Source organism: Oryctolagus cuniculus, chromosome 16 (genome assembly GCF_051225735.1).
Source record: "Oryctolagus cuniculus isolate XC-2025 breed Fujian yellow rabbit chromosome 16, ASM5122573v1, whole genome shotgun sequence".
NCBI lineage: Eukaryota > Metazoa > Chordata > Mammalia > Lagomorpha > Leporidae > Oryctolagus > Oryctolagus cuniculus.
Window position 1 is genome coordinate 74,553,454 of NC_142882.1, and position 24,690 is coordinate 74,578,143.

General features: G+C 41.5%; 1 protein-coding gene and 1 pseudogene across 1 annotated transcript in view; one reads left to right on the top strand and one right to left on the bottom strand.

Moving 5' to 3' along the window:
• Positions 1-3,551: 3,551 nt before the first annotated feature.
• On the bottom strand, positions 3,552-5,262 carry LOC100358789 (dihydrolipoyl dehydrogenase, mitochondrial pseudogene; annotated as a pseudogene).
• Positions 5,263-10,712: 5,450 nt separating this feature from the next.
• COL28A1 (collagen type XXVIII alpha 1 chain) overlaps positions 10,713-24,690 on the top strand; it is a 193,842-nt gene continuing 179,864 nt past the window's right edge. The window contains exon 1 of the mRNA XM_008261700.5: positions 10,713-10,850. The gene's annotated coding sequence lies outside the window, so the exon portion shown is untranslated. The remainder of the gene's footprint in view (positions 10,851-24,690) is intronic.

The window sequence follows — 24,690 nt, forward strand, 5'->3', positions numbered from 1 at the left end:
TAGCATCTGCATTGTTTGTGAATATTTTCCCCATCCTGTTGGTTTCCTCTTCACTTGGACAATTATTTAGTTTGCTATGCAGAAGCTTCTTAGCTTGATGTAACCTCAGTTGTCTATTTTTACTTTCATTGCCTGTGCTTCTAGAGTTTTATCCAAGAAGTCTTTTTCAAGGCCAATGTTTTTCAGCATTTCCCCTGTGTTTTCCTCTACTAACTTGAAGGTTTCAGGTCTTAAGTTTAGATCCTTCATCCATTGTGAGGTGATTTTTATACAGGGTTGAAGATAGATGTTGGTCTTGTTTCAGTCTTCTGCATGTGGAAATCCAATTCCCTGAAAACCATTTGTCTTTTCTCCAGGAAATGATTTTAGCTCGTTTGTCAAAGATATTTGGTTATAGATGCATGGATTGATTTCCTGCGGTTTCTATCCTGTTCCATTGGTCTGCATGTCTGTTTTTGTTCCTGTACCAATATCAGGCTGTTTTGAGTACAACATCCCTGTAGTATGTCTTGAAACTGGCATTGTGATGCTTCCCATTTCGTTTTTATTATTTGTGATTGCTTTGCCTATTCAGGGTCTTTTGTGTTTCCATTTGAATTTTAGGATTTTTTTCCCTACATCTTTGAAGAATGCCCTTGGTATTTTGAATGGATTACACTGAGTCTGTAAATTGCTTTGAGGAATATGAGTAGGGTGGACATTTTCCATGATTATGGAATATATTTCCATGTTCATATTGTCTTCTATTTACTTCACTGATGTTTTATAATTTTTATTGTAAGGAACTTTCACATCCTTGGTTTATGCCAATATATTTAATTTTTTTGTAGCTATTGTGAATGGTACTGATCTTATAAGTTCTTTATCAGCCAGAGCATTATTGATGTATAAGAATGCTACTGATTTTTGTGTGTTAATTTTATATCTTGCAATATATAACTTTGGGGAGTGAACCAGCAGATGGAAGACTTCTCTGTCTCTCTCTGCCTCTGCCTATCTGTAACTCCACCTTTCAAGTAAATAAATACTTTTTTTAAAAAGTGGAAGAGGGATAATTTGAATTCCTCTTTGTTTCAATTTGTATCCCTGTAATTTTTTTTTCTTGCCTAATGGTTCCAGCTAAAACTTTAAGAACTATATTAAATGATGGTGGTAAGAAAGGGCATCCTTGTCTGGTCCTGGGTCTTAGTAGAAATGCTTCCAGCTTTCCTCACCCCCATATGATGCTAGCTGTGGTCTTGTCATACATTGCCTTGATTGTGTTGAGATACCTTCCTCCTATACCCAATTTTTAAGGTTTTAAGGTTTTTTTTTTTTATCATGAAATGATGTTGTATTTTACCAAATGCTTTCTCTGCATGTATTGAGGTAGTCATACGGTTTTCATCCTTCATTTTGTTGATGAAATGTATCATGGTTAATGATTTGTGTATATGAACCATCCCTGCATCCCTGGAATAAGTTCCACTTTGGGTGTATGATCTTTTTAACACATTGTTGGATTCAAGTAGTATTTTGTTGAGTATTTTTGCATCCATGTTCATCAGAGATATTGGTCCATAGTTCTTTTTGTTGTTGTAGCTTCCTCTGGTTTTGGAACTGAGGTAACACTGGCCTTCACAGAAAGTTTGGAAGGGTTCCCTCCCTTTCAATTGTTTTGAATAGTTGAAGAAGAATTGGAATTGGTTCTTTAAAAATTTGATCTAATTCAGCAGTGAAACCATCCAGTCCTGGGCTTTTCTTTGTAGGGAAGCTCTTTATTACTGATTCAATTGCAGTCTTATTTATTGATGTATTCAGGTTTTCTATATTGTGTCTCAGTTTTGGTAAAATTGTTAAAATTTTGGTGTCCAGAAACATAGCCATTTCTTCTCCATTTTGTAATTTATTGAATATAGCTTTTTTTGTAGAAATTCCCAGTTATTTTTTGTATATTTTATTTTTTTAAAAAGATTTATTTTATTTGAAAGGCAGAGTTACAGAGAGGGAGAGATAGAGGATCTTCCATCTGCAAGGAGCTTCTTTCTAGTCTCTCACATGGGTAAGGGGCCCAAGCATTTAGGCTGTCTTCCACTGCTTTTCCCAGCTAAATTATCAGGGAGCTGAATCAAAAGTGGAGCAGTCAGGAATTGAACCAGGGCCGACCTGGGATGCTGGCACCGCAGGCTGTGCCTTAGCTCACTAAGCCACAGCGCCAGTCCCTATTCTTTATATTTCTGTGATATCGGTTGTAGCATATCTTTTTTCATCTCTGATTTTATTAACATGGGTTTTCTCCTCTTTTTTGGTTAGCTGGGCCAATGCCTTATCGATTTTATTTTTCAAAAAACAAGTTCTTCATTTCTCTGGTCTTTGGATAGTTGTTTTATTTCTATTTTGTTTATTTCTTCATGGGTGTTTGTTTTTTGGCCATTCTGTGTTTACACTGACATCACAGGCTCAAGCCTTGACCAGGTACTGCCGCAGAGGGTATGGCTGCTCCTTCGGCTGTTGCTTCTTGGTTTTCAGTTCTCATGCTTGCTGAGCCCGCGGTGCACGGCATGTGCCTTCTTAGGCTGCAAGTCCAGGGCTGGAACTTCTTGCCCTTGTTAACTTTCCTGATGTTTTCCTTCTGGGTCTGGTGACTGACAGCGAGAACACGGGGGATGGATCTGCAGATCCTGGAACACCTGTTGCTTTGGCATCACGCAGCGGAGGCAGCTCCACGTGCCTGCTGAGTAGCTCCTCTCCTTGCCGGAAGGCCCGGGTCTCTGATCGTGGCCACAGCTGCTCAAGCCCCACCACCGTGATGCTAGGAGAGAGAGAGAGAGCATTTCTTATTAATTTTTATCATTTCTTTCCTCCTACTAGCTTTGAGTTTGGTTTGTTCTTGTTTCTCCAGGTCCTTAAGATGCATTGTTAGATTATCTATTTGATACCTTTCCAATTTTTTGATGTAGGCATTTATTGCTATAAACTTTACTCTTAACACTGCTCTTGCTCTATCCCATAAGTTTTTTTTGAATATTTAAGACATGTTATTGTTATCTTTATTCCCCACTGTAACACATTTAAGTCTCCATTTAATATGTTTTGTAAACAGACCCCTTTATTTCTGTAACTGAATAACTATCTTTCAGACTTGTAGACCTCAATGGAACCTTAAAAATTCTACATTTAAACTGCAACAATTTAAGGGTTAAACAAGACAAGTGAGAGACAGTCACTTTTTATTTACATCGGTTCAGTTTATACATATTTGAATCTTATTCTAATGACTAATCTGTTTCCAATATGAAAACCAAATTTAAAATAACTTGATCACCTTGCTTCAACACATGCCATATTCCAGCTCCATCCATGTAAAACTGAATTCAATTTCACTGCACCAGAGATAAAAACTATTTATCACAAGTTCAGTGAAGCTGAACCTTACAAACAGCATGAAAATATAGGTTGATGGGAATCTTCCAGGATGCTACTATTATAAGTAGCTTTTGTCCTGCATATTAATGCACTGAAACAAAATATTAAATTTATTTAAAATATAGATAGGAGATTATCCCATTCTGCCCAAACCTATTAAATACCTTCCAAAAGTCTCATAGTTGAGTCCTAGATATCCTTGCACTTGGGAGCATATTCTGTTCAGAAATGTGACCTCTATAAAAGCTCCCAAGAAATTTCAGAAAAAAATATATAATCTTCTAATTTAAAAGTTGATTGATTTGCCAAATGATGCAGCCAGGTTTGCTTCTCTGAAAGCTTCTGATAAGGTCGGATGCGCGCGACAGACTCTAGCTATATTTTCACAGGATGCCCCGTATTCCAAAGCCAGAGCCGCTTCATTCACCATTTCTCCAGCACCTGGTCCTAGAATATGTGCTCCCAGTACTCTGTCTGTCGACTTCTGCCCGAGAATCTTCACCATGCCGTCTGTGTCAGCATTAGTCTTAGCTCTGCTGTTGGCAGCAAACGGGAACTTACCAACTTTGTACTCAATACCCTCTTCCTTCAACTGCTCTTCCGATTTTCCAACCCAAGCCACCTCAGGGTGCGTGTAAATCACGGACGGCACGCAGTTGTAATCAATGTGCACTGCGCCACCAGCCATTCCTTCGACACAGAGGATGCCCTCATCTTCTGCTTTGTGAGCCAGCATCGGGCCAGCAACCACATCACCAATAGCATAGATGTTTGGAATCTTAGTTTGGAATCTGGTATTGACTGGGATTCTGCCTCTGGGATCTAGTTCAATCCCAAGCTCTTCCAGTCCCAAATTCTGAGTAAAGGGTCTCGCCCAATGCAAACCAAGAGCACGTCGCAAGTGATGACTTCCGCTTTACCACCAGAAGCAGCTTCAATAGACACATCAATTTTGCCATCTGGCTTCTTGGTAGCACCAGTAACCTTTGTATTCAATTTAAATTTAAATCCTTGTTTTTGAAGGATGCGTTGAAAGTTTTTAGATATCTCCATGTCAATTCCAACTCCACCTACATGACCCAAAAATTCAACTGCTGTCACGTCTGCACCAAGTCTTTGCCACACTGAACCCAATTCTACTCCTATTACTCCTGCACCAATAACAACCATCTTTTCTGGAACTTTTTTTAAAGATAAAGCACCTGTAGATGATACTATTGTATCTTCATCAATCGTGATTCCAGGAAAAGGAGTAACTTCTGATCCTGTAGCTACAAGAATATTCTTTGTGTCGATGACCTGCGTGCTGCCATCAGCTTTTGTAGCAGTGACCTGATTTTTGCCAGTAATCTTTCCATATCCATTGACATGAACAACCTTATTCTGTTTGAATAAATGGGCAATTCCACCTGTTAAAGCTTTAACTGCAGTACTCTTCTGCTCCATCATCTTCTCTAAATTCAAGCGAACTTCAGACATTTCAATTCCCCTAGATGCAAAATCTTTTCCATGGGCCATATGGTAATAATGAGAGTTATTCGATAAAGCCTTAGAAGGAATACAGCCCACATTCAAGCATGTCCCTCCAAGCATCTCATTTTTCTCAACGCAGACTGTCTTAAAGCCTAACTGGGCAGCTTTAATAGCAGCAACATATCCTCCAGGACCAGAACCTATCACAGTCACATCAGCATCAATGGATTGATCTGCGTAAGTTCTCAGGGGGCACTACAGAAACTCCCTGTAGGCCATGAGATATTCGATTGAAATGGCCTCTCTTGGCCAAGGAGCAGTACACACGACTCCAGCTCTGCATTTTTCCCCGGTTCTTTCCTTTCCTCCAATGCTTTCCTATCCCATAAGTTTTTGATATGTTGTGTTTTCATTTTCATTCATTTAAAAATTTTAAATTTCCTTTTGGTTTCGTCTATGACCCACTGCTCATTCAGGAGCAGGCTCAGTCTCTGTGTGCGTGTCTGTTTCCTTTATTATTAATTTCCAGCTTCATTCCATTGTGGTCAGGAAAGATATATGATTTCAGTTTTTTCAATTTGTTGAGGCTTGTTTTATGGCCTAGCATGTGGTCTATCCTACAGAGAGTTCTATGCACAGATGAAAAAATGCATTTGGTAGCTGGGGGATGAAATGCTCTGCACATCCACTTGGTCTATAGTATAGATTAGTTCTGTTGTTTCATCATTGGTTTTTTGTCTGGGTGATCTGTCCATTGATGAAAGTGGGGTTTTGAAGACACCCATTATTACTGTTATATTCGGGCTTATATCTCCCTTTACATTCTTTAACATTCGTTTTATAAAACTGGGTGCCCTGGAATTGTGTGCGTGTATGTTTACTATAGTCATATATTTTTGTTGTATTGGTTTATTAATCATTATATAACTTTGTCTCTTTTAAGAATTTTTGTCTTACAACCTTTTTTGTCTGACATGAGAATTGCTACTCCTGCTCATTTTGTATTTCCATTTGCATGTAGTATCTCTTTCCAATCTTTCCCTTTCAGTTTGTGTCCATTGGTGAAGTATGCTTTTTATAGGCAACATATAGAGGTGTCTTGCCTTCTTTTTTTTTTTTAAATACATTGAGTGGCCTGTATCTTTTAATTGGAAAATTTAGTCCATTTATGTTCAAGGATATTATTGATAAGTAATTAATTGGTCCTGCCATTTGCCCATAAATATCACTACTGTTTATTTGAATCTCTTTTATTCTTTTGGTAGGAGGTTTTCTACCTTCACCTTCTTTCATTTTGTTGGTTGTCTTTTTCTACTTCTAAGTGTACTACATCCTTAAGTATCATTTGCAAGGCTGGTGAAAATTTCTTTTAATCTTTATTTTGAAAGGTCTTTACATCACTTTCATTTACAAATGAGAGCTTTGCTGGGTAAAATATTCTGTGTTGGTAATTTTTTTTTCTTTTAGGACTTGTGCTATATCTCTCCATTCTCTCCTGGCCTGTACAGTTTCTGTTGAGAAATCTGCCAGTTTGATGGGAATTCCTCCAAAGGTGATCTGGATTTCTTTCTTACAAATTTTAGAATAATTCTCTTTTCTGATCATGCCCATTTGGGGTTCTATGTGGTTTCTGTATTTGGATGTCCATATCTTTATCCAAATTGATGAAATTTTCTGCTATTTCACTGAACAAGTTTTCTAATTCATTCTTTTCTTCTACACCTTCAGGAATTCCTAAGACTGATACAGTTGGTCATTTGACAGTATTCCTTAGGTCTTGAACATTGTTTTAAGTCATTCTACATTTCTTCTTCTATTTTTTGTTTGACTTAGATATGTCTAAAAACTTTTCTTCTAGATCAAATATTCTGTCTTCTGCCTCAGCAAATCCTATTTTTAAAGCTTTTCACTTCATTTCCACTATTTCTTTTTGGTTTTTCTTCAGTATCTATCTCTCCTTCATTTTCATCTATGTCATGTAATGACTTCCTAATTTCATTTAACCATTTCTTGGTATTTTTGAGTAACCTGACAATTATTCATTTGAATTATTTTTCAGTTATTTTGGTAATCTTCCCTGCTTCGTGGTCCAATATTAATGAATCATTGTGTTTCTTTTGGGGAGACATATTGCTGTCCTTGTTCATGTTTTTGTGTGTGTGTGTGTTTCTGCAGTGATTTTGCACATCTGGGAGGAGGTTCGATTTCATTGTGTTTTTTGATTGAAAGCTTTATTTTCTGGAAATGCATCTCTGAGACATGGTGGATTGCCAAAGATTTGTACTTTAGTTCCAGGGATGTGTGCTGTGTGGGGTCAGGGACCTCTGGCTGTCATTTGTGAGTGAAGCAAGAGTCCAGAGTGTGTCTCTTTGGGCATGGTGGAGCTCCTCTGGCTACAGTCAGTGCGGGGAGGATATGTTGGAGCCAGCTAGTGTGTTCACAGTCCCAGACCTTTTGTGTGCCAGAGTCAACCAGCTGATTCACAGCCTAGAGTGAACTCACAGTGCCAAAACATACCACCTGCCCAGGAACATGCACTGTGCAGAGCACTGATCCAGTCTGCAGTCCGTACACAACTCTTCACCCTCCACAGCTCCCCCAGGTGTGGAGAGTTGAATCTGTGCAGTCAGGCCTGGTGCGTGCACAGGAATCCAGCTGCAATCTGAGACCTTCTCAGTTCCGTAGCCTGTGCCCACACCTCCCACGTTCACAGGGTGCAAGCAGTTCACTCTCCACCATGCAAGCTGCCCTATCCTGCCCCTATAGCCTCTGGCATAGGTGAAACTATCCCCTGTCACCCAACTCTGGACACAGTTCAGCAGCAGCTCCACTTCAGCAGATTGAGTGGTGCATTGGCAGGGGGGAGGGGAGCGAGGAAATGGAGCCTCACTTCACAGAGAAAAGTAGTTGCCTCAACCCCCACCAGCTCCCCAGGTGGGACTCTAAGCTAGTGGGGACTGTGGAGTTCTTCCTTTGCCCAAGCTCCAGTGCTGGGAGCTATGGCAACCTCCTCTCCCCTTGCCCTGGGAAGATGGCGCTTCCCAGCGTAGAGCCAACCTCGCACATGCAGAGGTGGTTTGTGGTGATGTGTCTCTTCATGCCCCTTACGGCTCCGCAGAGTTTGTATTGTGTACTGTCCATCTTCCATTGAAGAATTCTCTCGACGCATCCCCAGGAGTGTGCTCTTCCTTTGTTTCCCTGGTATCTTTCTGTAGCTGAGGTCAGTGTAGCCTCTCACTATTCAGTCACCTTGTATTCCATTCTAAGTCATTGTTGGCTCTGTTTCACTTTTATCTTAAAGAAATTGAAAATGTCAATCACCATTCCTGTTGGAACCATAATCACTCATCCCTTGTAACCACAGATTGCAACTGTAGGTTGGCCAAGAATGCAAGAATCTGGTGAAAAGTCAACTGAAAGCATTCTGTAAGAATCAATTTGCTGTATGGAATTTATAATAAAGAATATTGTCTATTTGGTTTTTATTTATTTATTTATTTGACAGGCAGAGTTGGACAGTGAGAGAGAGAGAGAGACAGAGAGGAAAAAGGTCTTCCTTTTTCCATTGGTTCACCCCCCTAGTGGCTGCGCCAATCCGAAGCCAGGATCCAGTTGCTTCCTCCTGGTCTCCCATGGGGGTGCAGGGCCCAAGGACCTGGGCCATCCTCCACTGCCTTCCCAGGCCACAGCAGAGAACTGGACTGGAAGAGGAGCGACCGGGACTAGAACCCCGGGGGCCAGCGCCGCAGGTGGAGGATTAGCCTAGTGAGCCATGGTGCCGGCCTGGTTGTTATTTATAAATTGCATACTACATATCCTTTGCATCAGTATAATCAACTTAGGTGCATTATATTAGATATATAGATATGTGCATGTATATAATTTTTTCCTGAAGGCCAGTTGTTACTTCTCACTGGTTATTGTCTTTTCCTTTTATTTCTTCCACTTTTCTGGGTCTGGAAGCTGCTATGTTCTTCAACTCTTCTTCCTAAATATTAGAATTGTTCACTTCTTTCCATTCCCACAGCTGGGACTTGAGAGCTTTGTCTCTCACTTGTGTTACAGTAATAGTTTCCTAATAGGTCTCAGCTTGCAGGCTTGTTTTCCTGCAATTAATTCTTCATACAGCTACAGAGTGATTTTGCTAAAATGAAAATGTGTTAGTGTCACTTCCCCCACCTCTGCTTAAAATTGTCCAGTAGCACGGCCCAGGGCCGGCCCCTCCCTCATGACGATGGACCCACGGTGGATTTTATTTTGACGTTGCGCCCCCGCACGCCGGGATCCGTCGCGTCACCTTCCAGACCACTGTTGGGTCTTTACTTCCATTTCTCTGTGTTCTGAAAATAAAGCCCAGTCCAGACTAAAAAAAAAAAAAAGTTGTCCAGTAGCTCTTCATAGCTTTCAAGATAAAGTCTGCAGACTTTAATATGGAATAAAAGACCCCCTGCTTATCCTGTGCTCCCTATGCTTTCTCCTTGTGTATCAGTCTGTAGGGTGCCTCTTTCCAGGTCACTTTTAAGGATATTTTCACACTATATTGCTATCTTTTTTTTCTGGCCTAACATTTTGTTATAAAAATTTGTAAACATTAAGAAAAATTGACAGATTTATATACCAAACCCACTCCTCACCTAGTAGATTCCACAATTTTTAAAAAGATTTTATTGCCGGCGCCGCGGCTCACTAGGCTAATCCTCCGCCTAGCAGCACCGGCACACCGGGTTCTAGTCCCCGTTGGGGCGCCGGATTCTGTCCCGGTTGCCCCTCTTCCAGACCAGCTCTCTGCTGTGGCCAGGGAGTGCAGTGGAGGATGGCCCAGGTGCTTGGGCCCTGCACCCCATGGGAGACCAGGAAAAGCACCTGGCTCCTGGCTCCTGCCATCGGATCAGCGCGGTGCGCCGGCCGCAGCGCGCCGGCCGCGGCGGCCATTGGAGGGTGAACCAACGGCAAAGGAAGACCTTTCTCTCTGTCTCTCTCTCTCACTGTCCACTCTGCCTGTCAAAAAAAAAAAATAAATAAATAAATAAATTAAAAAAAAAAGATTTTATTTATTTGAAAGGCAGAGTTAGAGGGAAAGAGACAGAGAAGTTCCATCTGTAAATTCACTCCCCAGATGGCTGCAATGGCAGGGACTGGGCTGGGCCAAAGCCAGGACAGAGAGAGCGATCTTCCATCCACGACTTCAGTCCCTAGATGGCCTCAACAGTCAGGGCTGAGCCAGCGGGAAGCCAGGAGCTTCTGCCAGGTCTCCCATGTGCGTGCAGGAGCCCAAGCACTTGGGCCATCTTCCACTTCTTTCCCAGGCCATAGCAGAGAGCTGGATCGGAAGTGGAGCAGCCAGGACTAAAACCGGCACCTGTATGGGATGCTGGCTTTGCAGGTTTGCTTTATCACATATCTATCCATCTCCCCACCCCTTTATCCATTTCCCTTTATTTAATGATGCAGTTCAAAGTAAATTATAGGTACTGAAGAACCAAAGTGACTCCATTTTAAAACAATAAAAAAAAGCAGCCTCCGTTTCCCATAGCAGACCCGAGTCCTTGTAAAAGCAGGCATTCAGGCATTCTGGAGATATCAAAGCTTACCAGGGACAGCTAGTTTGGTAGACCAAGGACAGCACAGTAGAGATTGCTAAACAAAGTAATTCCCTGGGCCCAAAGCTCCCGTGCTGTATGTAACTCTTTTTTTTCTGCTGATGTAGCCCTTTTTTCCTTTAAAAACTCTCCCAAACAAAGACTGGGGCCTCACTCCTTCCTCCTCTGTGCCGGTTGGTTGGATGGGGTTCCTGTCGTGGCTTGTACTCCCGAATAAACCTTGCTTTTGCAGTTTGGTGTGATCAACTCTCAGGGGGTCTCTGCGGGGATCTAACAATCTGGGCACAACGTAATTTGGGGGCTCGTCTGGGATTGTGATCCCCAAAAGCCCCCCAGTGACCTTGACCCCGAAGGATTGCTCCAGTCAACTGGGTGAGTTTGTTAGTCTATTTGTTCGTTGTTTAACTGTGTCTAAGTCTGAATCTGTAGCATTGGCCGCCGTTGCATCTGTATTCTGAATCTGTGGAGGGTCACTGCCCGAGCGGACGTGCTTGCAGGGCACACCCTGGAGGAAATGGGAGATGTCCCGATTCCTTGGCTGGGACCTGGGGAGGTCCAATCTGTGTCTGGGGACGAAGAGAAGAGGGACTGTTGCAGAGTTCTCGTCCCATCCGTAAGGTCTTTGGTCTCCTTCAGATTCCTGGAGGTTTGCCCTCAGAGCAGTGGAGACCTTCTCTAATATGACCACCTGAATCTGTCTGCGGAAATTCTGTGCAGGCCCCATGTTTGTTCGCCTTTTTGTTAAGTGGTGTTTGTGTTATTTCTGTTGACAACTGACTTTACTGGACAGAACATGGGGGCGACTACAACTACATCCTCTCCACTGAATCTAACTCTTGCACAGTGAAAAAATGTAAAAAAAAGTGGTTCATGATAATGTAGGTTAAGGGTTGGGTCAGTCGGGATGGAACGCAAAGCAGAGTTGGGCACGCGCCGTGGCTGGACAATGCCCCCCCCAGCACCCGGGGAGCAGGTGGTAGGGACTCTGGGCCCTTCCCATGGATAGCCACAGCTGTGACGGGAGTTGCAGCCGCCTTCGGGGAGCCTGGCAGGCACGGCATGTGCGTGTGCACGCGGCGCTCCCGGGGTCGGGGTGCAAGGAGACACCCCCCCCCTGAGGTGCTGTGCGGGCATGCGGCCCCTCCCCCTCACGTCGGGCCCGCCTCTGTGGCTGCTGTTCCGCGCAGCGGCTCGCCTTGGCCGGCGCCTAGCAGCCGACAGAACTGGTGAGGACCAGGGGAAGCCAACTGTTAAAGCAACATGAGGGCCCGTGGGGTGTGTGGATGCGATGTGATTTCTGCCCAATGCTCTATATGTCAAAGTAAAGAAATTCAATGAAGCGCTGAGAAGCCAGCGGGAGCCCAGGGGGGCTGGCAGCGGCGTCAGGTGAGCTCTCGCTGGCCCTTAAAAGTCTGGGAAAGAGGGTGTAAATCTTGCGGCGGGCCGTACCCATATCTGCAGCAGGTCTCCAAGGTGAACAGCCTCTGGCGTGTTGGAACAATGTAAATGTTAAAAAGGACAATTACAATTGGGTTAATTTCTGTAAAGGAGAGACTCCATGTCTATCACCAGGCGCTACTGGCGGATCTCAAAGCAGCGGTGCTGTGCGCAAGATTGGCGCAAAATTCGAATTTGGCCTTAGAGACTGGCGTGGCCTGGGTAACTCTCCTCCCCCTTGTCTTATCTCAGAATTTGAACTTTACCTTAGAACCAGGTCTGCTCCAAAGTCTACTCTCCCTGTCTTATCAATGAAACAAATCGGGTATCCCACCCTTCTGATGGCTCTTCTGTTTTATCTCGTGCAAGCCAGAAGATACTGCTTTGTAACTTGCTGAACTTATTTTACAATTTGTTTTAACAAATTTCTGGGTGGTCAGTACTCAATGAAACCGTAATAAGTAATTAACACTTGTTTTAGATAAATATAATTTTAATTTTAATAAAATTCAGATAGAGATATATAATATCAGGATCTTAAGTCATTTAGGTGTAACTGCTAATTTAAATTGGGTAAAGACAAATGAGATAAGTGTCTAAATGTAAACTTTGGTACTTTCAACACCTTATGTTCTATAGAAAAACTACTAAAATTTGCTAACGTGTTTTCATAAATTGTCCATATAAAAATAGTTCATCACTTAAAAGTAATTGATGCTGAAATTTAATGTGTTACCTTGTTTAAAAATGTTGTCTTGACAGATAAAAAAATCACAACTATAAAAATATGTTTCAAATAAGTTAAAGAGGGTATGTAAAAGTCACAAAAAGTTATAAAAAATTTTTAGACAGAAAAACTATTACTGACTCTGTTAGAGCAATAAGTTAATCTATTATGTTCTCTTGATATCTCTGTTAAATTCTAATTGTTTAAAAACAACTGAGTTTTTATTAAGAGCTATGGGTTATTTAAATATGTGCTTATTTTCAAACCTTTAAATAATAACCCTGTAACAATGATCAAATTTGGTCTGTATTATGTCATGATATAAAATGGTATTAATACAAATGTCTGAAAATTATGAAGTCTGGTAATCCAGTGTTACTAAACATAATGGTCATCTTGGTGAAGGGGCCCCAGAGGTCTAAAAGAGTTAAGTGTGCCTTATAAAATCCTACAGGTGCTTTCAAAATGCTATATAAAGTAAACAAGTGTCTCTTGTTGGTTACTGTTGGTTCTGTGTTTAACTGTCCTCCTATGGGTTGCAATGGACTTTTTCCAGCTACATCTATTGTATTCAGTACTTTGGGATGACTCTGTAAACTGATAAAGCCAATAATGTATTACAGGTACCAACTGGGAAAAAAGTATAGTTAACTGAGGTTACTAAGATCATAAAGTAATTCAAATCAATTGGTGATCTATAAAAAAGGTTAAAGATTTTAACAACTATTATTGAAACTGCTTTATTCTGATGTATGTAACCCTGTAGTTTGCTGTGAAACTAAATGCATCTATCTAAATGTGGTTAGCCTTTAAATCAACTCCTCTGTATCATTTATGTATGTTTTTCTAATGTCTCTGCTGAACTAAATGTTATGTATACAAGAAAGTTATCTCAAGTGTTCATATTGCTATAGAGCTTGATTATATTGTAATCTGTAACAAAATGTTTCCCGTAAGTTTAAACAGCTGAAGTTAATTGAAAATTTGTGTAACCTAAATCTCTATAAACTTGTTAAAAAAAAAAAAAAACTGGAAACATTTTATATACTTGTGCTTAAATTTGCTGGTTAAATAAGCTATACCATGTTGGGTATTTAAGAGATGTTTCTTAACATTTGTAAAGGACATTGGACCTTCTGGTAGGTGTTTTCCTAAGTTGTTGTCTAATAATTAAATCTATTTGCTAAATTTTCATTGATATTACTCTTAAAATGTTTGTGCATGGAAGAACTGCCCTACCTTTTTGACCCTATTGCCATATATGATTATTCCTTGTGAGATTACTTAATTACTTGGATTAAAGACTAGCGTAGAAAATTAAAGCCACTGCCAGGCAACACCACACAGAGTAACGTATCTGGTGGTGCAAGGTTTTTTAAGCATGGCTGGTAACTGGTAAGATTTTGTAGTGACAATCTGGCAGTATCCTTGCATAGCTATTTGGGTAAGGACATAAGTCAGTTCTGTTAAAGGTCAACCATGTTCAGAAATCAGAGTAACTCAGCCCAGCTAAATATTCATAAGAAACACGCCTATAACTCTAGACTTCTAGTCTAGGCAACAAAAATTAGAGGTGGGATTGAGCACGCCCTTGACTTTCATTCTCTGGTCTGATTTAACAAAAACCAGGAGGAAGAGAGAGCTGGGCATCAGAAACAATGTAAAGATGGGTGGCAGGCCTATTACAGGTAGCTCTGTACAGTGATCTGCCCTCAGGGAGACCCAATGGGCCAGTCCACTGCAGTGGCTTTCGATGTGGTAAGCCTGGGCTTCAGCAGAAGTCAGCTTATAAAGAGCCCTGGGAGCTCTGCCAGCCAAGAGTTGGATCACTGGAAATGGACCTGCCCTGGAATTGAAGGACTTCAGGTCAGAGTCACAGATCCTATTGGCTCTAAGCTGAAAAGCCCTTCACTCAGCCCAGCCTCCAAAGTGACCACCACTGTTGAAAGAATGGCCAAGTAGGGTCAGTTGCAGACAGAGCTGTAAATTTCCTGTTGGAGATGCCACCTGCCTTTACCTGGCCAGCTGCTCTGCCAGGCCAGGTAAGTAATAAAAGTCAACAGAGTGCCTTCCCCAAGGAGGTTCACACCTCCCTTAAAATGTACCCTATGTAAAGAGATAGATAGGTCTAGGACCCTTAACTTACAAGGCCTAAAGCCACCAGGTTATTATCAAGCCCCTTTTATCAGGTTCTTTTTGCCTCTCAATCAGAAAACTTACTTGTAACTTGGACAACACCTTTCTTGACTCCTCTAATAGCAACTCTGTCCTTTGTTCTGGACCCTGTCTGGCACACTCCTGGGCCTCATTCCTTTGTAATTTTGTTGCTTATTAAAGTCAGTGGTATACAGACATTCTGTACATATCCTGTGGGGGCAGCAGTAGTATCTCTTAAACAGTATTACTGTAAATAGTGTACTTCAAAATGTAAATTACCTTGTTTAAAACTGTGACTTTAACATCTGTATTAGTGCATATGGTATCTACTCTCCATTATCAAGATAATTCATTATTAGGTAAATTTGGCTAGTAGGGAGTACAGTTCTGTGAGTCTGTGAGCAGTGTTTCCTATTAAATATCAACTACTGTCTCAGTTACACATAGCAGCAGCAGCTCCGCCTTGTTTAGAAAAAGTAAATGCACAAAGTTAAAAAGTTAAAGATATACGGCAAATAACTAGTCATTATTCTGTGTATAAAAGTAGAGCAAAAATTAAACACTGAGGATTTCTGTAAATTCTTTGTTCCCTGAAGTAGATTGCCGTTTATACTCCCAGCATGTGTGTACTGATAATCCTCTCCCACACTAATGAGTGGCTTTTCTCCCAGTTTTGGCTGGAATCTGCTTTATTCTCATCCTGTCTCTATACTACAGTGTCTGTTTAAGTGTTTACAGCTGGTAATGGAGTGAACCAAGGCCTTCGGCAACCAGGTGGTCAACCAAATGCTACTACGGGAATGTGCTCGGCTCCCCACCCAGGAGCCAGCGGCTTAAGACATCGCCCCATGGCAGCAAAGAGTGCCTCATTGTTCCTCTGAAGACGGATCGTCATCTCTCTGCACCTCTTGGACTTCTGGGACTGATGTAGTGGGCTGTGCGCCACTGTGGGAAAAAATACTGCTTTTACGCCGATCACTCGGGCCTAATAAAAGATAACATGGCTGGCTAAAGTCAGGGAGGGGCTGGCAAAATGAAAAAGAGAACAGGAGGCCTCTCAGGGGTGGTTTAAGTCTTGGTTCAATTCTTCTCCGTTGCAAGCCACCCTACTATCAGGACTCATAGGGCCACTTGTTCTCCTGATTTTGATTTTCAACGTTTGGCCCTTACATTGCTAACAAACTTGTACAGTTTATGAAACAGAGATTGGACACCGTTCAATTAATGGTCCAACGGTCCCAATATAAACCTTTAAATGTTTGTAAAACCTATAAAATGTCAGTCCAAAACCCATGATTGGGTTTTTCAAACATGTACAAAAATAAGGGGGAAATGAAGAACCAAAGTGACTCCATTTTAAAACAATAAAAAAAAGCAGCCTCCATTTCCCATAGCAGACCCAGGTCCTTGTAAAAGCAGGTAGTCAGGCATTCCAGAGATATCAAAGCTTACCAGGGACAGTTAGCTCAGTAGACCAAGGACAGCACAATAGAGATTGCTAGACAAAGTAATTCCCTGGCCCAAAGCTCCCGTGCTGTAAGCCCCCCACTGTAACTCCCTGTACCCAAAGCTCCCGTGCTGTATGTAACTCTTTTTTCCTGCTGATGTAGCCCTTTTTTCCTTTAAAAACTCTCCCAAACAAAGACCGGGGCCTCACTCCTTCCTCCGCTGTGCCGGTTGGTTGGATGGGGTCCCTGTCGTGGCTTGTACTCCCGAATAAACCTTGCTTTTGCAGTTTGGTGTGATCGACTCTCAGGGGTTCTCTGCGGGGATCTAACGATCTGGGCACGACAGAACCAGTACATTTTACTCCCAAATAATTCAGTGTGGAAACAGTACCGAGAGTTTGAGTTTGATTACTCTTTAAAAATATACATTTTATTTATTTGAAAGGTGGGAAGGGAGGGAGGGAGGGAAGGAGAGAGAGAGAGAATATATCCTATTTGCTAGTTCATTTTGTGAAGGCCAGCAACAACCAGGGCTGAGCTAAGCTAAGAGCCAAGAACTCAATCCATGTCTTCCTCTTGAGTTGCAAACACCCAAGTACTTGAGCCATCATCTGCTGCTTCCCAGGGTATGCATGAGCTTGAAGCTAGAATGAAGAGTGTAGCCAGGATTTGAGCCCAGACCCTCCATTCACCGTAGAATGCAGGTGTCTCAAGTAGTGTCTAAACTACCATGCCAGTGAATCTGATGACTTCTGAAAACGTTCTGGTAAAAATTTCCATTGTCTTTTACTTGACTCTCCTTGATAGGTTAAAGTGACGTTTGTTTTGTATCCAGTGCCTCACATACAGTAGAAAGTAAGTTCATATGTTAAGCAAATAAATTTCAGATTTCATCAGAAGTGATGTAGAGAGTTTATTTATACATAAAAGTAATTTTATCAATCCTTTGCTCCACTACCTCATTCCTCTACCCATAAAACTGATAGAAAGCAGCCTATATTCTACCCATTCAGCATCCTGAGTGACTGAGAACTTTAATATTTTAATGATACTGAATAAACTGTCACTCTGTGTCTTTCTACAAAGCTCCACAAGATGGTGCCCAAATATCTTTTTCAAGCCATAGTCCCTAAAGACCAATGATCTATCCTAATTTGTTGATATTTGTCATTTCTGAATTTGGTCAATTATCATAAAAATACATGATTAAGTCAAAGCTAATTACATTGAAAAACTACACATGTGTAATTTCAGAATCTATGGTTCTAGGTATAAACAATGAGTGATTATAATGAGTATCTTTTGTAGGGTTTAGTAGTATTAAAATATTTTTCTTATGCAAATATTCAAAATATTAATTCACTTGAAGTACCTTTCACTGTGAATTTTGTCCATGAATGATTTATCCTTAGTACAGAAATTAAGAGTACAGAAGAAATAAACTATTGTTGTATAGGAGGAAATATAGAATTTAAATATAGCAAAAATCAGATGATTCTGTTACTTTAATTAGGGTTGTGTAATCAAGCCTTGTAAGAGATAGCTATTATCCAAACATAATGTCAATTTAATTTTCTCAAAACACTAGCCCTGGGCTGGTGCTGTGGCATAGAAGGCTAAGCCTCTGTCTACAGTTCCAGCAAAAATTAGGGGTCATACAGCCTCCCTTTCCTTCTAGTTTCTCATGCAAAGACCCACAACTTCTTGGGGAGTGTAGGGACAATGGAAATTGACCTATTGACACCCAATAGTCTACACTTTATTCCCTCCCTGACTTGTGTTTTCACTTTTCATTGGGTCTCAATACCTGCCCACTGTTTGATCAACTATTAAATGGAATGATTAAGAAAAGGGATTTTTATGTTTGCTTCCAGTTCTGAGATTTGATGTTATTGTTAATCCCCAATCCAGAAATGTTGAAATATCAACTAGAGGCAAATTGAAGAACTTACCAAGAAACAGTACAACATTGTTATAAACATGAAAGGAAAATCAAGGAAGTGAAAAATAGGATTTATTTTCCCCATTAAAAGTAAAGTGTAAATGGATCTGATCTTTGTCTTTTGTTGGGTTCTGCATGAAATAGTTAAGACTGTTCTATCCATTGACTGAAAGGAATAATTTAACAAAAACATGGAAGTTCAAACTTATAATTGGAGTAGGTCAATCCACTTTCAGAAAGTCATTAGGAAAATTGTAAATATTTTTAGTTAGCACCCAGATTTTTTGAGTATAAAATTATTGCTGCTACTAAGGAATAACCAACATGGAATAAGGAAATACCAATATTAAAGGAAAATTGTAGAGAAATGTTTTAATAGATATAAGATTGGGAGGCCGGTGCCATGGCTCACTTGGCTAATCTTCCACCTGTGGCACCGGCATCCCATATGGGTGCCAGGTTCTAATCCCGGCTGCTCCTCTTCCAGTCCAGCTCTCTGCTGTGGCCTGGGAAGGCAGTGGAGGATGGCCCAAGTGCTTGGGCCCTGCATCCACGTGGGAGACTAGGAGGAGGCACCTGGCTCCTGGCTTTGGATCGGTGTAGCATTCTGGCTGTAGTGCCCATTTGGGGGGTGAACCAACAGAAGGAAAACCTTTCTCTCTGTGTCTCTCTCTCACTGTCTAACTCTATCTGTCAAAACAAGATATGGGGACAAAGGAGTTGATGTTATCACCGTGCTCTAGAAGGTTCTATGTGTTGCACATGAGGTACAGTTATTCAAATGGGGAACCAAATGAAAAAAATAAGCAAAACATAGAAGGGAGTAAATAATATAAAGCTAATTGAGCTAATATTTCTATAACTTTATCATAAAGAATTTTAGAATAATTTTAATCTATTAAGTAATAAAAAATAGAGGGGGCCGGCACCGTGGCATAGTAGGCTAAACCTCTGCCTGCTGTACTGGCATCCTATATGGGCACATGTTCATATCCCAGCTGCCCCACTTCTGATCCAGCTCTCTGCTGTGGCCTGGAAAAGCAGTGGAAGATGACCCAAATACTTGGGCCCCTGCACCCCATGTGAGACTTGGAAGAAGCTCCTGGTTCCTGGCTTTGGATCAACTTGGCTTCAGCTTTTGTGGCAATTTGGATAGTGAACCAGCAGGTGGAAGACTCTTCTCTCTCTGCCTCTACCTCTCTCTGTAACTCTTTTCTTTTTAAAGAGTTACTTATTTTATTTGAAAGTCAGAGTTACATAGAGGAGGAGAGGCAGAAAGAAAGGTCCTCCATCTACTGGTTCACTCCCAGTTGGCTGCAATGGTCAGAGCTGTGCCAATCCAAAGCTAGGAGCCAGGAGCCAGGAGCTTATTCTGGGTCTCCCATGTGGGTGCAGGAGCCCAAGGACTTGGGCCATCTTCCACTGCTTTCCCAGGCCATAGCAGAGAGCTGGATCAGAAGTGGAGCAGTGAGACTCGAACCCGTGCCCACATGGGATGTCAGCACTGCAGGTGGCAGCTTTACCTACTATGCCACAGTGCCAGCCCCCCTCTGTAACTCTTTCAAATAAATAAAAGAAATCTTCAAAAAAAAAAATCGATGGAATGTAGAAAGGTCAACTCAATCAGAATTTGGTTAGGGAACAGGGATTTAAGTAATGCCATACTTCCTGCCTTTTATTACCAATAGGTCATTTTATAGACATGCATATTCACTCTTTGTTTAAATGATTCTCATTCTCAAAATTGCCTTTGAATGCTTTTATTCTTTCCCTTTGTTGACAGATAGATAGAACCAATACCATTTTGGTGTTATTTTTTCCTTTTGTGCTTTCATATTTATTTTCTTTTATAACATTTTATTTTTCCAAATTAATTTATCATTTTTTGATTTAATGTGTTTTTATTTACTTTATAGTCAAAGGCTGAATGGCTCCACTAAATAAAGAGTTCAACAAATAAAAAAAGTAAAAATACTATAATCTAGCAGGAAAATAGGTGAGGGCTATAAACAATAATCAAATGAAAAGACATTCAATTTCGTTCATATAAAGTAAATTTAAAAATAGTCACAAGATCATTAAAACTATGGTAATATATAATGTCTATCAATTTGTTTCACAAAAATTTAAAACAAAGTTTGGCAAATCACTGTATTTGCAGTAAAACTAATACATGCATTTCTCTTTCTCTCTTGAATTTTAGCTCTCACATACAAGGGAGAAAATGTGATATTTGTCTTTCTGTGTCTGGCTTATTTCACACAACATGATATTGTCCAGCTCCAACCATTTTTGCTGCAAATGATAGAATTTCATTCTTTTTTATAGCTGAATAATATTTCATTGTATATATGCATATGAAAATGTGATTTTTATATATGTATATTTGCTACATTTTTTTTTTTATCCATTCATCTGATGATGGACACCTTTTGGCTATTGGGAACAGTGTTGCTATAAACATGGTGGTGTAGCTATCTCTGAGTTCATGCTTTTTGGTTATACCCAGTAGTGGGATTGCTGGATCATATGGCAAGTCCATTTCTGTTTTTTTTTTTTTTTTTTTTTTTTTTTTTTTTTTTTAAGAAATCTCCATACAGTTTTCCACAATGGCTGCACCAATTTGCATTCCCACCAGTAGTGTAGAAGGATTCCCTTTCTCCACATCCTCACCAACAATTGTTGCTCTCTTTTGGGTTATAGCCATTCTGAAAGAGTGAGATTATCCCATTGTGGCTTTGATATGCATTTCCCTGGTGACTAGTGGTATTGGGCATTTTTTCTGTATCTATTGGCCACTTGTATTTCTGCTTTTAAGAACTGTCTATTCATGTCCTTTGCCCACTTCTTAATGGAATTGACTCTTTGTTGTTGAATTTTAAGTTGCTGATATATGCTGAATATTAATTCTTTGTTGGATAAGTAGTTTACAAATATTTTTCCCATTCTGTTGGATGTCTCTTCACTATATTGATTGTGTCCTTTGATGTGCAGAAGCTTCTGAGTTTGATATAATCCCATTTGTTTCATTTTGCTTTTGTTTCTTGTGCCTTGATGGTCTTTCCTATATCAGTTGATAATGTATTTTCCTCCTTTGGATCAACATTGTGAGGGATGGTTGACATTGCAGGGAAGCTAGTGAAACATCACACAAACCTTATTCTTGGTCCTTTTCAAAGTCAAGAGGCAGAGAAATAGAGATGAAGAGTGAGACAGACAGAGAAAAAGAGAAAGAGCACTCCTATGTGCTGGTTCATTCCCTAAATACCCATGATGGTTGTGGGAAACCAGGGTTGGAGCCAGGAGCTGAGAACTCAGTCCAAGCATCTCTTATAGGTAGCAGGGATCCAGCAACTTGGGTCTGCTGTCTCCTAGGGCTTGCGTTGACATGAAACTGGAATTGGCAGCTGGAACTGGGAATTGAACTCAGGTACTCTAATATGGGACATGGCATCTTAATTGCCATTCTAACCACTAGGACAAATGCCAACCTCATGGATAGGTAATTTTGATGCAAGTTTGAATTAGTTTGTTATCAGCCTCTCTTGTGCAGCTGTGACTTCATTCAGATAAAATTTCCTAGGTTTATGAGGGGACTTTAAATAGTTCATGAATTGCAAGATAAGTTTATTTTGGTCCAAAATTTCTTGAAATCCATGCCTATTTTTTCATAATAGACATTTCAGTGAACCTTTTGAATACCCCTCAGGTGTACAGATTTCAATTTTTTTTTTTTGCACCAAGATAAACTTTTATGAACTATTCCATGAACTATTTAAAGTACACTCATATAAGTCATAATAGACTTTGACTTATTTTAAGTGACCCTAGAACTCCAACATACTATCAGGGCTTAGATGAAGATTTTGTCACTTATACCAAAACTAATAATTGAATATAGATTGTGCTACAGGAGAATATTTTAAAAATTGGAAAAAGATTTTCAAACCAGCAATGCTCTAGAGAGGTGCAGTCTGTTATATCATGGTCCTCAGGTGATTGACAAACACTTAAATATTACTTCTGATAATCATTCATTCAACAGATTTTTTTGTGCTTATTTTAGGCCATATACATTAATAATAGTAAAAAATGAAGACTTTCTTTTACAAAGACTTTGTTACAGAACAACAGTCAGAAGGGCACGGTCTCCAAGTTACCTTTTTCCCCATCATCATAGTTACCCACCCATGCTCTCTTATTTGGACTGGTGTGTATCCAACTGTGTTATAGACCATCAACTTTTTTTTTCTATGTACAAAGTTAATTATTTTATATGAATGAACAGAACTCAATTTCTTTCAAGTCATCTACCCAGTCAACTTAGTGCTGATTGTTGTAGCTGGGAATGAGAGGAAGTAAAACACAGGTTCGAGTTTCTCTGACATTTTAGGATAGAGTGGAATGGCAGTAGGACTCCAACTCCCCACTGACTTCAATCACAACAGTTCTAAAGCAGGAGGGCTCTAATCCCTTTCTCCTCTCTAGGAACCACTTGTTTGCTTCTTCCAGGCACCATTATTCTGTGTGTTGTTAATTTGTTCCCAGGAAAAAGAATGTTGACCTTCTGAAAACATCTCACTCCCTAGTACTCATGTCTCATATGGTGAAAAGTGTGACTAATATGCAGGCTATCAGGTAAATATATGGTTGTTTCTGGAAAATTCTATTGTTACCTCTGGAGGATTGTGGGGAGCAACTGGGAGCAACTCAGACTAGACTAAGTTACTGGAATTAAGATTTATTCTATGCATCTGCTCTCCCACAATATGGCGCTGAGAAGGGAGTAACAGCTTCTACACAGCTGCCTCCAGTTCAACCAATAAACAGCAGGACCTGCTCCTGATTGGAGGAGAGCAGCGTACTCGGCGTGTGGGTAGCAGAGTTGGGATTGGCGGAAGAGGACTATAAAGGAGGAGAGAGACAACATGCACCAGGAACATCTAAGGGGAACACCTGAGGAACATCTGAGCAGCCCCCGAGAGAGCCGGCCGGCGGTGTGCCGCTCCCCCGCGGAAGTGGGGAAAGTGGCTAGGGGGGACCGCCCTTCCACGGAGGTGGAAGGATCAGTAGCCAACCCGGGAAGAACCAGCAGCAAACCCGGGGAGGGCCGAGCAGACAAAAGAACAGCGCAGGGTCCTGTGTCGTTCCTCCACAAAGAGGGGGAGCAACATAATGGTGCCGTGACTCGGATATGAAGCCTAGGCAGGGTTTAGTGTCGTTCCTCCATGAAGACGGGGAGCGACATAATGGTGCCGTGACTCGGATAGGAAGCCTAGGCAGGGTTTAGTGTCGTTCCTCCACGAAGAGGGGGAGCGACATAATGGTGCCGTGACTCGGATAGGAAACTTAGGAGGGAAGAAATGGGAAGAAGTGGGAAAATACCGGAGAGAGAGACTAGCAAAGAGCCTAGGGAAAAGCCGGACGGAAAAGGTGCCGGAAGAAGCTATCGAAAGCCTAGGCATAGACTCGGATACAGACTGTGGGAAAGAAGTTAGGATTGAAAGTGAAAGTGAAACCTAGAAGAAACTTAGACTCGGATACGGACTGTGGGGAGAAGCCAGGAGAAATGAGAGGGGAATATTGTTGGAAGAAAACTTAGGAAACATACCGGGTAGAGAAAAATGTTAGGGAGGATGAAGCCGCGGGGGCAGGCCGAGGCGGAGACGTAAGCTAGCTTGGAATTCTTCAAGTCAGCCTGGGGAGCAAAAGGCGAAAAACTAAACCAGAGGCGGAGACGCATGGGCCAGGTTGGAATCCGTCAGATTAGCCCGGGGAGCAAAGGACGGGAAGCCAAACCGTGGGGCGGAAACGTGAGCTGGGTTGAATTTGCCAGGTTAGCCCAGGGAACTTGGACTGAACATCAGTGGTGGAAACGTGAGCTAGGCTGTGTGACTCACGGAAACCGCCGCGTGCAGAGAGAGCGCGCGGGGCGTGAATAGATAGGGAACGTGGGGCTAGTGCAAAGGCCGTGGTGCGGGCGCTAAGGGCAAGGAGAACGCGGAGCGCGCGGAGCCGGAAGCCACCGCGGGGCGAGGCGCCGGGAAGTCGCGCAGAGCCGTGAAGCTGCCGCGAGGCGAGGTGCCGAGAAGCAGCCTCGGGGCGGGCGCCAGGAAGCCGCAGGGATAAGAGAAATAGAAGTTTAGAAGTAAAATGAGAGAAATAGGAATGCTGGTAGATAGAAGTAAAATAGGAGAAATAGGAATGCCCGGAGATAGAGAAATAGAGAAAAATAAGGCCTCCCCACAAGACGGCAATGAGAGAGCTTGGATTCGGTCTGCCTGATTAGTAAGACGATAAGCACCTGCTGGCAGCTAGCAGCTTACCCGCTGCAGGTCACCGAAGACAGGCATGTTATCAACACCAATAAGTCTCCCCACAAGACGGCAATGAGAGGGCTTGGATTCGGTTTGCCTGATTGCTAGGGCTTGTAAGCACCTGCAGGCAGTTCTAGCAGAGCAGAGCATGCGCTGCAGGGCACCGAACACAGGCACGCATCAG